The sequence below is a fragment of the Bos javanicus genome, chromosome 18 (genome assembly GCF_032452875.1).
Source record: "Bos javanicus breed banteng chromosome 18, ARS-OSU_banteng_1.0, whole genome shotgun sequence".
Taxonomy (NCBI): domain Eukaryota; kingdom Metazoa; phylum Chordata; class Mammalia; order Artiodactyla; family Bovidae; genus Bos; species Bos javanicus.
In genome coordinates, this window is record NC_083885.1 from 15,008,580 (window position 1) to 15,021,945 (window position 13,366).

The 13,366-nt window shown below is 48.0% G+C and overlaps 1 protein-coding gene across 1 annotated transcript in view; it reads left to right on the top strand.

Moving 5' to 3' along the window:
* The window catches only part of GAS8 (growth arrest specific 8), a 38,339-nt gene extending 27,400 nt beyond the window's left edge, over positions 1–10,939 (top strand). The window contains exon 12 of the mRNA XM_061385899.1: positions 9,724–10,939. The gene's annotated coding sequence lies outside the window, so the exon portion shown is untranslated. The remainder of the gene's footprint in view (positions 1–9,723) is intronic.
* Positions 10,940–13,366: the final 2,427 nt, after the last annotated feature.

A 13,366-nucleotide genomic window follows, 5' to 3' on the forward strand; every position in this document is an offset into this window, starting at 1 on the left:
ATTGGTGGCTGCTGGTTGCAGGTTGGAGGGGAAGGAGAACACCCTCTCCCAGCTTCCTTTCCTGGGAAACGCCTGGTACTTTTCAGTCCTAGGTGTCGGTCAGAGACTCTGGGTTTGTGGACATGGCACCAACAGAAGCTTCCTAAGACACCGCGGCTGGAGGTGGGGCATGAGTTTGAGAGCGGGACGGCACCCCCTGAGGGAGAGGTTGGCCCTGGAATGGCCAGTCAGATTCCTGTTTTCAGGGGCAGGGTTGGGAGCATGAAAGGACAACCAGCAGCTGAGCAGGGATGGGGGCAGCCGCGGGCAGGAGGGCCTGTGAGCAGGAGGGACACAGCAGGGGCGGGGCTGCCAGTGGATGACCCTGGGCTGTGGGTGACCCCAGATAGTGGACAGTGGCAGCCCCACAATCCCAGAAGGGCCCCCTTGCTGTGAAATGCTGCCTCCCCACCTCCGCCCCAGTCCCAGCACTCTGGACCAGGGTCTCTACTGCTTGAAGCCACAAAAGCCTTTGCAGTCCCGGAGCTGCCCTTGCTCGTCCCAAGAGGAACCTTCAGTGCAGTAAGATTTTCTTTGATCTTCATACTTTAGTTTCCCAGAGTCTTCATATTTTCCCTGGTGGTGTTTCCATGTGTCACTAAAACCCTCCATTGTCTAATGGTGGGCTTCCTGTCACAGATCTCTCAGAGGCCATCTGCTGGGTAAATGCAGGTTCGCCAGACCTCTCAGAGGCCGTCCACTGGACGAATGCAGGCTCTTGGTCATTCTGGTCTGTCACAGACCTCTCAGAGGTAGTCAAATGAATGTTCATTGCTCTGGCCTGTCCAAGACCTCTCAGAAGTCATCTGCTGGGTGCATGTGGGCTTGTGGTCACTCTGGCCTGTCATAGATGTCTCAACTTCTCAGAGGCCACCTGTTGGGTGCATGTGGGCTTGCCAGACCTCTCAGAGGCCGTTTGCTGGGTGAATGCGCATTCATGGTCACTCTCGTCTGTCACAGACCTCTCAGAGGCCGTTCGCTGGGTGAATGCATACTCATGATCACTGTGGTCTGTCACATATCTCTCACAGGGTGTCTGATAGGTGAATGTGGGCTTGTGGTCACTCTGGTCTGTCATGGACCTCTCAGAGGCCATCTGTTGTGTGAATGCAGGCTCGTGGTTGCTCTGGCCACACAGTCTCCATGGGGCTGTCAAGAGGCACTGTGTGGCTGCCCCAACTGGGAGCCCCTTATCCCACTCTTGCTGCCCACAAGCTAGGTCTGGAGAAGGCCAGTCCCAGTGAGAAGCCGCTTTCTGACTTCATCTCACATCCCAGGAACTAGTCTTCCAGCCTAAGCAGGTCACTCAGGATTTCCTGTGTTAGTGCTCATGGCTCACATCCCCTAGAGAGAGTGTTTGAGCTGGGGACACATGTCCCCTGCCACTGGACATGACACAAGACCGTGTTCCCAGGGATGGACCAGAAAAGGCGATGGGAGACCCTCTGCCCTACTTGCACTGTGCCCCCAGCCCCTGCCTTATCCCCACTCAGATATGGAATGTGGAAGAGGAGGGGAACCTGGGTCCCCAGTGAGGCCCGCTCAGCAAAGCTGGGCCTTGGTCGGGCTTGGAGTGTGTGACCAAGAGTTTGCTCGACAGGGCGCCTCGTTTAGAAGGCCTCCTGCAGTGTAGGTTTTAGGGCTACATAGCAACTAAGCACAGAGCATGGTGGCTGAGCTGGTGGCTGAGCTGGTAGCTCTGGATCCTGCAGGCTGAATGCTGAACCCTGAATGTTGGAAGATTGTCTGGAGTCACAGGACATGCTTGATCTCTCTGCTGAGGTGATCACAATGGGGACCCAGGTTCCCCCTCCTACCTGCTAGCAGCCATCAGACTGCAGCCACTCCTCACTGTGAACCCTGAGGAATCTCGGGAAGGAGAAGAATACCTGCCCTCTAGCAGCCATCAGACTGCAGCCACTCCCCACCGTGAGCAGTGAGGAAACTCGGGAAGGAGAAGAATACCTGCTCTCTAGCAGCTATCAGACTACAGCCAGTCTCCACTGCGAGCCCTGAAGAAACTCAGGAAGGAGAAGACAAGATATTGGCCCCAGATGGTGAAGTGTGTATCAAAAGGAATAATTTCAATGAGACGACTCTTGCATCTTCCCATACATAGAAAAGTGCTAAATTCCTTACCTTTAGATGCTGCCTCCAGTTTTGAAGTCCTAAAAGATTCTCACTGAATAAAACTTAACTCTCACACCTATGTTATAAATATTTTTATGTCTACACATGTGAAGTAGACACTTTCCAAAGAACAACAGAAGACAAATCTCGACATTCAGAACACTGGCACCAATGGTGGACACGCCCCCAAAGATGTAACTGATGGAGTAATTAGAACAGTCATCACCCATTTTTCCATAAGATTGTGGAATGGACACTGACAGTGGGGAATTGTTACAGGGAAGAACAAAATCTGACTCCATGTTTTAAAATTAAAAAAAAAATTAAATCCTTTACTTTAAGCTTTGCTTCCTGTTGGCTTGTTTACTGTAAGGATACTGTCCATACGTAATGGCCCACCTCAGGAAACCCTGCCCTCTGCTTTTGTTCAGGACCTGTCCACCTGTGGATGGGTACAGGAAGGAAGAAAGTAACACATCTCCCGAGCCTGGCCATTCCAGGAGATATTTGCCAGATTAATGGCCTTTTTACTTTATTTCCTTACCTCCCCAGCTCTGTGTCCTATAAAAGACACTGGCATCCAGACCCCAACAAGGTGGCTTCTTTAAGACATTAGCCCGCTATCTTCTTGGTCTGCTGGCTTTCTAAGTAAAGTCATATTCCATGCCTCAGCACCTCACCTCTGATTTATTGACCTGTTGTGCGGCAAGCAAAGCGAGCTTGGACTTGGTAATAATCCCACATGCCTTGCAGTCAAAAAATCAAAACATAAAGTGGAAGCAATATGTAACAAATTCAACAAGGACTTCAAAAATGGACCATATCAAAAAAGACCTGAAGCCAAACCCCAAAAAGAACTCAGTGGTTGTCTGATATTTTTAGAAAAGGGGTTAGTACCCTCATGCCAGTACCCCCTGAAGCCACACTGGACAGTTAGGCCCTGTCCGACATTCAGGACACCTTCTCCAGACCCCAGGTAGTGCTGCTCCCAGTGCTCACCTGGATCTCAGGAGGTAGAAGAGACACAACCTAGGGGGTCTCTTCCCTTGTCCAGGGGAGCGTCACACCAGCCACCCTATCTCCCTGCCTATAATAAACACACCATAAGGAGCGTCTTGTCGGCACCTGGGCCAGTGATGCTGTGAACACCTGGACTGCCTTGTCCTTGTGAGATTTGATATGAAGACAACACAGAAAGAGAATTAGCCAAGAAGGATCTGATCACGAGTAAACCCCTCTTCACAGGGACGCTGTGAGACCCAAGCACTTGCTCTGCTCACCCTGCACTGACTTTTGGGAACTGGCCTTTGTCATTCTCTGGGCAGGAGGTGGGAGAGACAACCTAGTCTTTCTTCTACCTCCTGAGACTCAGGTGGGCACTGAGGGCAGCAGAACCTTCATCTGGAGTCCAGAGAGGGTGTCTTTTTTTTTTTTTCAGAGAGGGTGTCTTGAATGGACAGGGCCTAACCATTCAGTGAGGCCAGCCCTTGTCCATACTGCACTGACCTGCTGCAGGGTCTTGGGTTCCCTGGCATCCAGCTCACCCATCGCTAACCCCAGCTTGAGGTGTCTTGGGAGCCCCTCGCTGGCAGGCACCCAGGAGTAGAAAGCTGCATACCCAGCGAGAAATAAAAATTTCCTCCTTAGTCTCCACACGAAAGGGAACTGTGAGCAGATGAAGCCACCAAAGAGAGGGCCAAGTTAACACTGAGGCCCAAGACCTGTTTCATGTTTCCTAAGCTCACAGGCACCCAGCACTTCCTGTTACCTAAAGTAATCAGCGCTTCATAGTTCCTTTTCACATTCCTATATCAGACTTTACCCCCATTATCCCATCTGTGCCCATTCTTCCTTGCAGAAGTATATGGAAATGTCTTTGAAAGCATCTTTGGCCTAAGAAAAATAATAGAGTTCATCAGTGACTTACTCATATAAGTCAGACTTTAGAGCTGGGCCTTCTCTTCCACCTTGGGTGCAGGGAATAGCCTGAAGCTAGTGGATGGTCTCTGTGAGACAGGGATGAATAATTTCCTTCCGGACTATGTCCTGCTTAACAGCAAACACTGAGCCTCCTAACTGTCCCTGGACACAGAGCAGTTGATGATGCTAGTGTCCTGTTCCACCCCAGTCTATCCCACCGTCTCAGACAGGACCGGAACATCCTGTGTATGTTCACAGAGTTTACTCCGTGGCGCAGGCAAGCAGTCTGTGGTCCTTCAGGGACCACCTCCATGTCCTTCCTGTGGGGCCGGCTTAGAGTCCAGCTTTGCCACTCTGCCGCTCACCGTGGGCTTCCACTCTGTTCTCCCAGTATCTCCCTCAATGCTCTCCTCTGGGGACCTGTTGGGGCTCATGGCCATGGCACTGCCTCAAGGCCAAGGTTACCTGTGGAAGAAGAAGATGCTGAAATAGCCTAGACCACTGTCCATGGCCAGGTCTGTCTTCCTTGTGTGGAGTGTCCAGGGCAGGAAGGTGTGGGGAAAGTCGGGGTGGGAGTATTGGTGGGATGGAGGGATCCTAACCAGCTATGGCAGACCAGCCTAATGTGAACTAGATTTGGTTTCTTTGATTCCCCTACAATTCAGCCCCTCTGAGGAAAGGCACTGGGAGTGTTGTGTCTGTGGGTGACAGAGGGAGTCCTGAGGAGACCTGGAAGCCCCTAACTGCTGGACTGGGGTCAGGTTGAAATCAGGGCTCTGTTCCAGTGCCTGGGAGGGAATATTTCTCCAAAAAGTGTTTTGGGGATCTCCGCCTGGGTACTCTGGGAAAATCTGGGCACAACATGGGTTCTACATCTAAGGGACAAGTCGCTTGGCTTCAGGAGATCTGGGTCACACCGGCTGAAGGAACTGGGGTTCCTCAGAAGGAGGGGATTGGGGGGGTGTCTTTTGGCTGATGTAGAATGCACAGGGTGAGAGAACTTGGGATCTTTGAGGCTGAAGAAATTGGGGATCTCTCATTAAGGGGCTTTAGGCGTCCAACATGCAGGACAGTTGGGGTCTTGAGCATGACAGGATTAAGAGTTCCCAGGCTAAAGTATTCGGGGTCTCTGAGGATAAGAAAATTTGGTCTCTCTGCAGGTGCTGTTTTTAGGGTGCCTCAGGCTGAGGGGAATTGGGGTTCCTCTAGATATTTGGGGGTCGCAGCACTAGGGGATTCGGTGTTTCTGGGATTTGGGGTTTCCCAGCCTGGAATTGGAAGAGGCCAGGCTAAGAGTTTACGAGGGTTTCACAGGGCGCTTTTCCGTCTATCCTCCGGCGCTGCCCAACCCGGCCCGGGGCGCGCCCGGAGCTGGGCGGCGTCCAGCCGAGCCTAGTCCAGTCCTCCCGGGCTGAAGATGAGCGAAAGGCGAGCAGCCGGCTTATACAGGCCTGTCAGGCACAAGCCTCCAATCGGCGTTGCGACCGAAGCAGCCCGGCCAATAGGCGCCGGGAGAGTGCGGAGCGCGCAGAAGGTCCCGCCCCACCACTCGGGGATTGGCTGCTCTGCGTCTCGCGCGTGTCTAGCAGGAGGCCTCCAGCGCGCAGGCGCATCTTGGCAATTGTCTTTGTTTTCAGGTGCAGTCTTAGTCCTGGAGCCTGAAGTCGGCGGTGGGTCCTCAGGCAGGGTGTTTCCTTCCAGTTCCCTGAACTAGACTCTCGCCTCCACCAGACTTGAAGTCCTGCTCTCGAACTTTCTCCCAGGCCCACCTGTGCCCTACTTTGTCAAATCCAGTTTTGGCAAGAACTGTATGTGATGAGTACCGCGTTATTCAGGGGAAAACTGTGTAATTAACTAAATCAGATGAGACACAAGATAAATAACATATGGACAAAGATTTAAACGCAATGCATGGAATAATAAGTATATTAGGAAAAACTTGGAGGATTTTTAACCTCAAAGTAGAAGTGGTACTGATGAGTAATCTGTATATTTAATGTAGGTATAGGCTTCCCTGGTAGCTCAGACGGTAAAAAATCCTCCTGCAATATGGGAGACCTGGCTTCGATCCTTGGGTTGGGAAGATCCCCTGGAGGAAGGCATGGCAACCCACTCCAGTATTCTTGCCTGGAGAATCCCCATGGACAGAGGATCCTGGCAGGCTACAGTTCATGGGATTGCAAAGAGTTGGACATGACTGAGCGACTAAGCACAATGTAGGTATTAAAAGGCTTCAGAAATGAGCCATAAATAAAACCTCAAAGCCCTACCAGTGTTTTCCATAAAAGGAGGCATTGAACTGGAGGATGATGGATCCACAGAAGAGAATTTGTTTGACACCTACTGGCTTCACAAAATAAAATGGGGACACTGTTTCTGGCCCTTACTTAGCTTTGCTTGCAGAAAAATAACATGATTTCCATGTATTGGAAGCAAGACAACTGACTGTAGAATTATTATCAAGGGGGGCCAGGAGTGCTGGTTGGGAGTCTGGATGGAGAGGTGTTACCAGAAAAGTGGATTTGCCTCTCGGGGGTTGTTGAACCAGAAGCTACAACTCAGCCAAAGCTCATCGGAAGGAAAGGTGTATTACTTGAAGACGTATGGAGAACATCAGGGAGTTTTCCAGAGCAATGTCTCTTCAAACTACAGTTCAGTTCAGTTCAGTTGCTCAGTCGTGTCCAACTTTTTGCAACCCCGTGAATCGCAGCACACCAGGCCTCCCTGTCCATCACCAACTCCCAGAATTCACTCAGACTCACGTCCATCGAGTCAGTGATGCCATCCAGCCATCTCATCCTCTGTCGTCCCCTTCTCCTCCTGCCCCCAATCCCTCCCAGCATCAGAGTCTTTTCCAATGAGTCAACTCTTTGCATGAGGTGGCCAAAGTACTGGAGTTTCAGCTTTAGCATCATTCCTTCCAAAGAACGCCCAGGGCTGATCTTCAGAATGGACTGGTTGGATCTCCTTGCAGTCCAAGGGACTCTCAAGAGTCTTCTCCAACACCACAGTTCAAAAGCATCAATTCTTCGGCTCTCAGCTTTCTTCACAGTCCAACTCTCACATCCATACATGACTACTGGAAAAACCATAGCCTTGTGCCGGGGACCAGCCCCGGCTGATCCAGGGTATTCGAAGGAGAGACGCGTAGGCGAAGATCAGGAGACAATTGCTTAATTAAATGTTAATTAAGGATATAAAGAGTAATAGAATGAGGATAGCTCAGTGAGGGAATTTAGTGGAGAAAAGCGGTTGAAATAAGGATAGCTCAGTAGGAAAATTCAGTGAAGAAAAGAGACTGAATAAAATTCCAAAGCAGGGAATTAATGTCACCTACGAAGGCCGCAGGCGTCCTCCCGTTCTCCCGAAGGAGAGGAGACACTAAGGCCTCCCCGGTCGGATCTTAGAAGCCCAGGCAAAATTAGTAGGCTTGACAAGCTTCCCTGCCTCAGAGGAAAAATTCAGCCAGAAGGTGAAAGAAAGAACGACATGGGGACACCAAATTCCGGTGAACAAAAGGAGATACTTTATTTTCCAAAGCAGTTTTATACCTTAAGTTGTGCATAGAGGATAATGGGGGAAGGGGTAGAGGCATGCAAAGACAGCAGTTCCTGATCCTTATCGAAGTCAGGCTTTCAAACTTATCATATGCAAAAGTTTAGGTGATTTACATCATCTTCTGGCCAGGAAGCCTGTTAACATTTTAAGAAACTTATTTTTCTCTAAAGGTGATTATTCTAAAGTCAGGCGCCAGCCTCCAAAAAGCATTGGAGAAAGTTGCATTCCTATAGGGCAAAGGTGAGGTGGGCTCAATCAAGAAAAGAATTAACTCAAGGGTCCAAGATTACAAACATTGAGGCAACTGCTTACATTTCTATACACCCATTATATCAATCAATACACCGCCAAGGACACAGTAGGTAAGGGATATGGAGACTTAGCAGCAAACATTGGCCCAACAAGTGAAAAACCCTTCACCAATACAATTTCTAATCAATCTTTTAACTACTCAAAGGAATCTGTGTTTAGACAGTTTAGAACATCTCCTGCCTCTCACAGTTGGGAGGCTCTGAACAATCACATGTTGCCGGAAAAAACCTATTCAGGCAGGCTAGAGGACTTCCAAAGGAGTTTGTAGGTTGAAACACTGTCACACCCAAGAATTATTAACTGGAGCTGTAAGCTAACTCTCTTTTCAGAGAGAGGTAGTGGGGGACAGCCCCCCGTAAAGTCAGAGGTGTAGGTGACAGCACAAAGCAGAAAGTAGGCAGACTCTGGTTTTGGGGGTAGATTGCTCGAGAATTTCCAGGGAGACTCCTGAGGCTTGATCCCGCCTTTGCGTATGTCAAGCCTCCTTCCTCATGACCTTTGCCACGGGCGGAGCTGGCTCCCCACAGCCTTGACTAGACGGACCTTTGTTGGCAAAGTAATGTCTCTGCTTTTCAGTATGCTATCTAGGTTGGTCATAACTTTCCTTCCAAGGAGTAAGTGTCTTTTAATTTCATGGCTGCAGTCACCATCTGCAGCGATTCTGGAGCCCCCCAAAATAAAGTCTGACACTGTTTCCACTGTGTCCCCATCTATTTCCCATGAAAAGTGATGGGACCAGATGCCATGATCTTCATTTTCTTGAATGTTGAGTTTTAAGCCAACTTTTTCTCTGTCTTCTTTCACCTTCATCAAGAGGCTTTTTAGTTCCTCTTCACTTCCTGCCATAAGGGTGGTGTCATCTGCATATCTAAGGTTATTGATATTTCTCCTGGCAATCTTGATTCCAGCTTGTGCTTCTTCCAGCCCAGCGTTTCTCATGATGTACTCTGCATAGAAGTTAAATAAGCAGAGTGACAATTTGGGGAAGCTTTAATCTATTGGAACTGGCATGTTCAGGCTTCCCTGGTGGCTCAGATGGTAAAGAATCCGCCTGCAGTGCAGGAGACCTGGGTTTGATCCCTGGGTGGGGACGATTCCCTGGAGGAGGGCACGTCAACCCACTCCAGTATTCTTGCCTGGAGAATCCCATGGGCAGAGGAGCCTGGCAGGCTTCAGTCCACAGGGTCGAAAAGAGTTAAACACAACTGAAGTGGTTTAGCATGCACACTCCATAGTAGCTGTTCCCAGTTGACTTTCCAGCATTGATGGAGGAGGGTTCTCATTTCTCCACACCCTCTCCAGCCTTGGTTCTTTGTAGAATGTTTGACAGTGGCCATTCTGATCGTTGTGAGGTGATAGCTCATTGTAGTTTTGATTTGGATTTCTCTAATATTTAGCAAGGTTGACAATGTTTCCTGTGATTTTTTTAAAGGTTATGAATTAAACCTCTTGCAGATGACTTCTTGAATGTCTGCCCTGTTTTTCGATGAACACTCCTAGAACATTTTCTGAGGGCAGTTGTTTACTCAACCCCACAGGCCTTCTGAATATCGTGTCCATCAGCACAGCTTTTAACGTTGCTGTTATGAAAAACGGCCACAGGGTGGCAGCATTTCTTCATGCCCCTTTCTTTTTTCTTTTACTTTCTCTGTAATTTCATTTTGATCTTATATTGGAATAGAGTTGATGTCCAATGCTGTGTTTGTATCAGGTGTACAGGAACTTAATTCAGCCATGCATAAATGCATATCTATTCCATTTCAGGTTCTTTTCCCCATATACAGAAGATCCTAAAAAGTACTGAGAAGCAAGTCAGAGAAGAGAATAAAATGCAGCAAGATGTGGTGGAGGTGTTGGAAACAAATGGAAAATCCAAGAAATGTAATCCTGTAGAAGCAGGACTGTACAATATTTTTGCATATTTATTTATTTATTTGTCTTTGTCAGCAGCTGAGCAGGGATGGGGGCAGCCGGGATCATGACACTCGTGACAATCCTGTGACACTCGGGATCATCATTGCATCCCACAAAGTCTTTGATTGAGATGCATGGACTCTCTAGTTGTGGCTTGAGGGCTAGTTGCTCTGAGGCCTGTGGGATCTTAGTTTCCAGACCAGGCATCGAACCTGACTCCTGCATTACAAGGTGGATTCTTAAACCCTGAATGCTCAGGGAAGTCCTGAAAGCTCTGCAAATTTAAAGCATGGAAACTGGATTTCGGGATTCTTGATGGTGGGTCCATTTTGTCTAAGAAACTGCCAGAGAAGCCACTCACCATCCCTACTGGCTTTGATTTTGAAACAGAGAAAGAATCAAACAATGAGAAGCAAAGAAGGTATGGGAGGATAAGCACTTTAAATTTCATGTGGAGCCTTGCCTTTCTTGTAGCTTGTTAGATGTTGTGGGTGTTCCTGAAAAGAAAGAAATTCCACTCATTGACCCCAGGTCACCTGCCTTTGTTTGGAAGAAGAGAACCCCAAAACTCACCTAAGAAGATGAAGACGAGGAACAGCCAATAGTGATAAGAGCTTAACAATTGCCCTACTGCGGAGTACCTTTTAAGCCCAAAATCCCAGTGAGGAGAACTATGGAAATAGGCCCTTTCTCTTTGGATTCAAAAAATTAATTTACAGGAGAAGAAAATAAAACAACTGCAGAAAGGAGAGGTGCCCAACTTCTAGGCACTTCCTTTGCTTCATTTTAACACCATTAACCTGCAGGAGAAGATGAAGAACACAACTTAGGCTGAGCCTTCTGCTTGGAGCCTGGCAGAAGAGGTACTTGAAGGCACACACTTGGGTTCTCTCCGTGCCCCGGTGATAAGGAAGGCTCCTCCTGGTGTGAAGGAGAGAGCAGCTCTGGTTCCCAGATGGTATCTGCAGCCGAGTCTAGTGGTGGAGTCGACTGGAGAACTTGGGTGGTACCCACATAGTCAACGGCTGCTCACTTACAGTAATTTGTGTGGCTTCCATCCTCCTCCTGTGTTTTATAAATGTCAAAATATATAGTAATTTATTCACTTAAAGTGTAATTTTTACTGCTTTTATCCTTTACTTTTTATATTTAAATCTAAAAATAAAGATACTTGATTTCATTTATAGTTTATGTCTGATTCTTTTCTCTTCTCTGTGGAAAATGAATTTGGAGTTAAGGGACCCTTTTCTATGAGGGGAGAGCCTCGTTAACCACCTGATGAGTATGAGACTTGACTGATGTGTCCCTCACCAAGGCTGTCTGCCGGCTTCTGGTGGAGCTGCTGTTCAGACACCTTCTTCCTTTGTTGGTGCTGATGATAAGGGAACGCTGAGCAGGACATATTTTAAGTCCTCCTGTGACCTAGGCTGGAATCAATATGTTTGTTGCCAGGGTCCAGCCCCAGCAGGATCCAGGGGTACCCTCAGGATGACGGCATCGGTGATAAGGAAAGTAAAAAAAGGGAGAGAAAGAGGCTTGATCTTCCTTGGTTTACACAGAAAGCCAATAAAGCTCCTGGCACGGAACTTGCTCTGTTCACGGAGGCTGCAGGCGCCCTCTCAGTGGCGTGAGGACGCAGGACACCCCCTCCCTGGTGAAGACGCAGGGCACCTTCCCGATCAGGTCTTAGAAGCCCAGGCAAAAAAGTGAATTCAGAGAGCCCCTGTGCCCCAAGGAGTCATCCTGAAAGAAGAACAGAGAGAGAAAAGGAAAAAAGAATGACATGGGGAGACCAAGCTTCGGTGAGTGAGGCCCATAACTTTATTTTCAAAAGGAACTTTTATACCTTGACTTGTACATAGAGGGAAATGAAAGATGCAAAGTCATGCAGAGTCAGCCCACACATTACATCTGTTTTGTCTTTAGCAAAACCAGGATTTTTTCTGCATACCTTTCCCACAAACAATGTTGTGTACATTATCTTCTGGCCTTGGAGGCCTGTGGACATTTTATGACCCTTTTTTGATAAAGGCTGATCAGCCAGAAAACTTATTTTCCCTTGAAGTGTTTTTTCTTTATATTTCTAATCTATGTCAGCCTCAGAAAGTGCTAAACAGAGTTACATTCTCACGGAGCAAAGGTGCAGTGGGTCACAACAAAGAAAGAACCAATTAGCTCAAAGGTCTGATGTGGTTAATTCCAAGGCTACTACTTGTTTTCTTACATTCCAACTATGCTAACTAATGCACTCCCAGGTGCACAGTGGATAAGGGACATGGGCACTTGGCAGCAAGCATTGGCTCAACAATGAAATCTTACACCAGCAGTACTCTAATAGTTTTTAACTCTTTGAAAGGCTCTATATTTTTAGAATGTTTTAGGCTTCCCGTGTCTCTCACGATTGGGAGGCTGTGAACAATCACATGTGTAGCTGCAAGAGTCTGGATAAACCTGTCAGGCAAGCTAGAAAGCCATCAGAGGGGTTTGAATTGAAACACTCCTATCGTGCCCAGGAAACTTATTAACTAAAGCCCTAAGTTGACTTTTTCCAGAGAAAGGTGGTCGGGGATAGCCCCCTGTTAATGTCAGAAGAGTTGATGAAAGGCACAAAATAGTAAGACAGACAGATTCTGGTTTGGGGGTAGATGCTTGAGCAGATCCAGGGAATCCCTCGAGGCCTGATCCGCCTTTGCCTGTCAGGTTCTCTCCACATGACCTTTGTCGTGGGTGGGATCTCCCGTGGTGGCTCCCGGCAGTTTGTCTTACTAAAAATTAAAAAAGAGACCGTTCCCTACTCCTCTCCACAGTGATTCTTACCTTTAACATCTCATCAGCACCATAGGTATTCTCTTTCCTCCATATCTTCTCCACCATTTACCTTTGTAGACTGAGGATGGCCTTTCAAACAGGTGCAGAGTGTTCCCTCGCTGTGGTTTTGATTTGCATGTCTCTAACAATTCCTGATGTGCATCTCATTTTCATGGATTTTGATTTTAACTAGTGTGTGTGGAATTGACTGTGGACACTTTCTTCTTCACAGTCTGCCCAGTTTTTATTTATTTTCAATTAGTTCAGTTCAGTTCAGTCACTCAGTCGTGTTGGACTCTTTGCAACCCCATGAATCACAGCACGCCAGGCCTCCCTGTCCATCACCAACTCTCGGAGTTCACCCAAACTCACGTCCATTGAGTCAGTCAGATGGCCATCCAGCCATCTCATCCTCTGTTGTCCCCTTCTCCTCCTGCCCCAATCCCTCCTAGTATCAGAGTCTTTTCCAAAGAGTGAACTCTTCACATGAGGTGGCCAAAGTACTGGAGTTTCAGTTTTAGCATCAGTCCTTCCAAAGAACACCCAGGACTGATCTCTTTAGAATGGACTGGTTGGATCTCCTTGCAGTCCAAGGGACTCTCAGGAGTCTTCTCCAACAACACAGTTCAAAAGCATCAATTCTTCGGCGTTCAGCTTTCTTCACAGTTCAACTTTCACATCCATA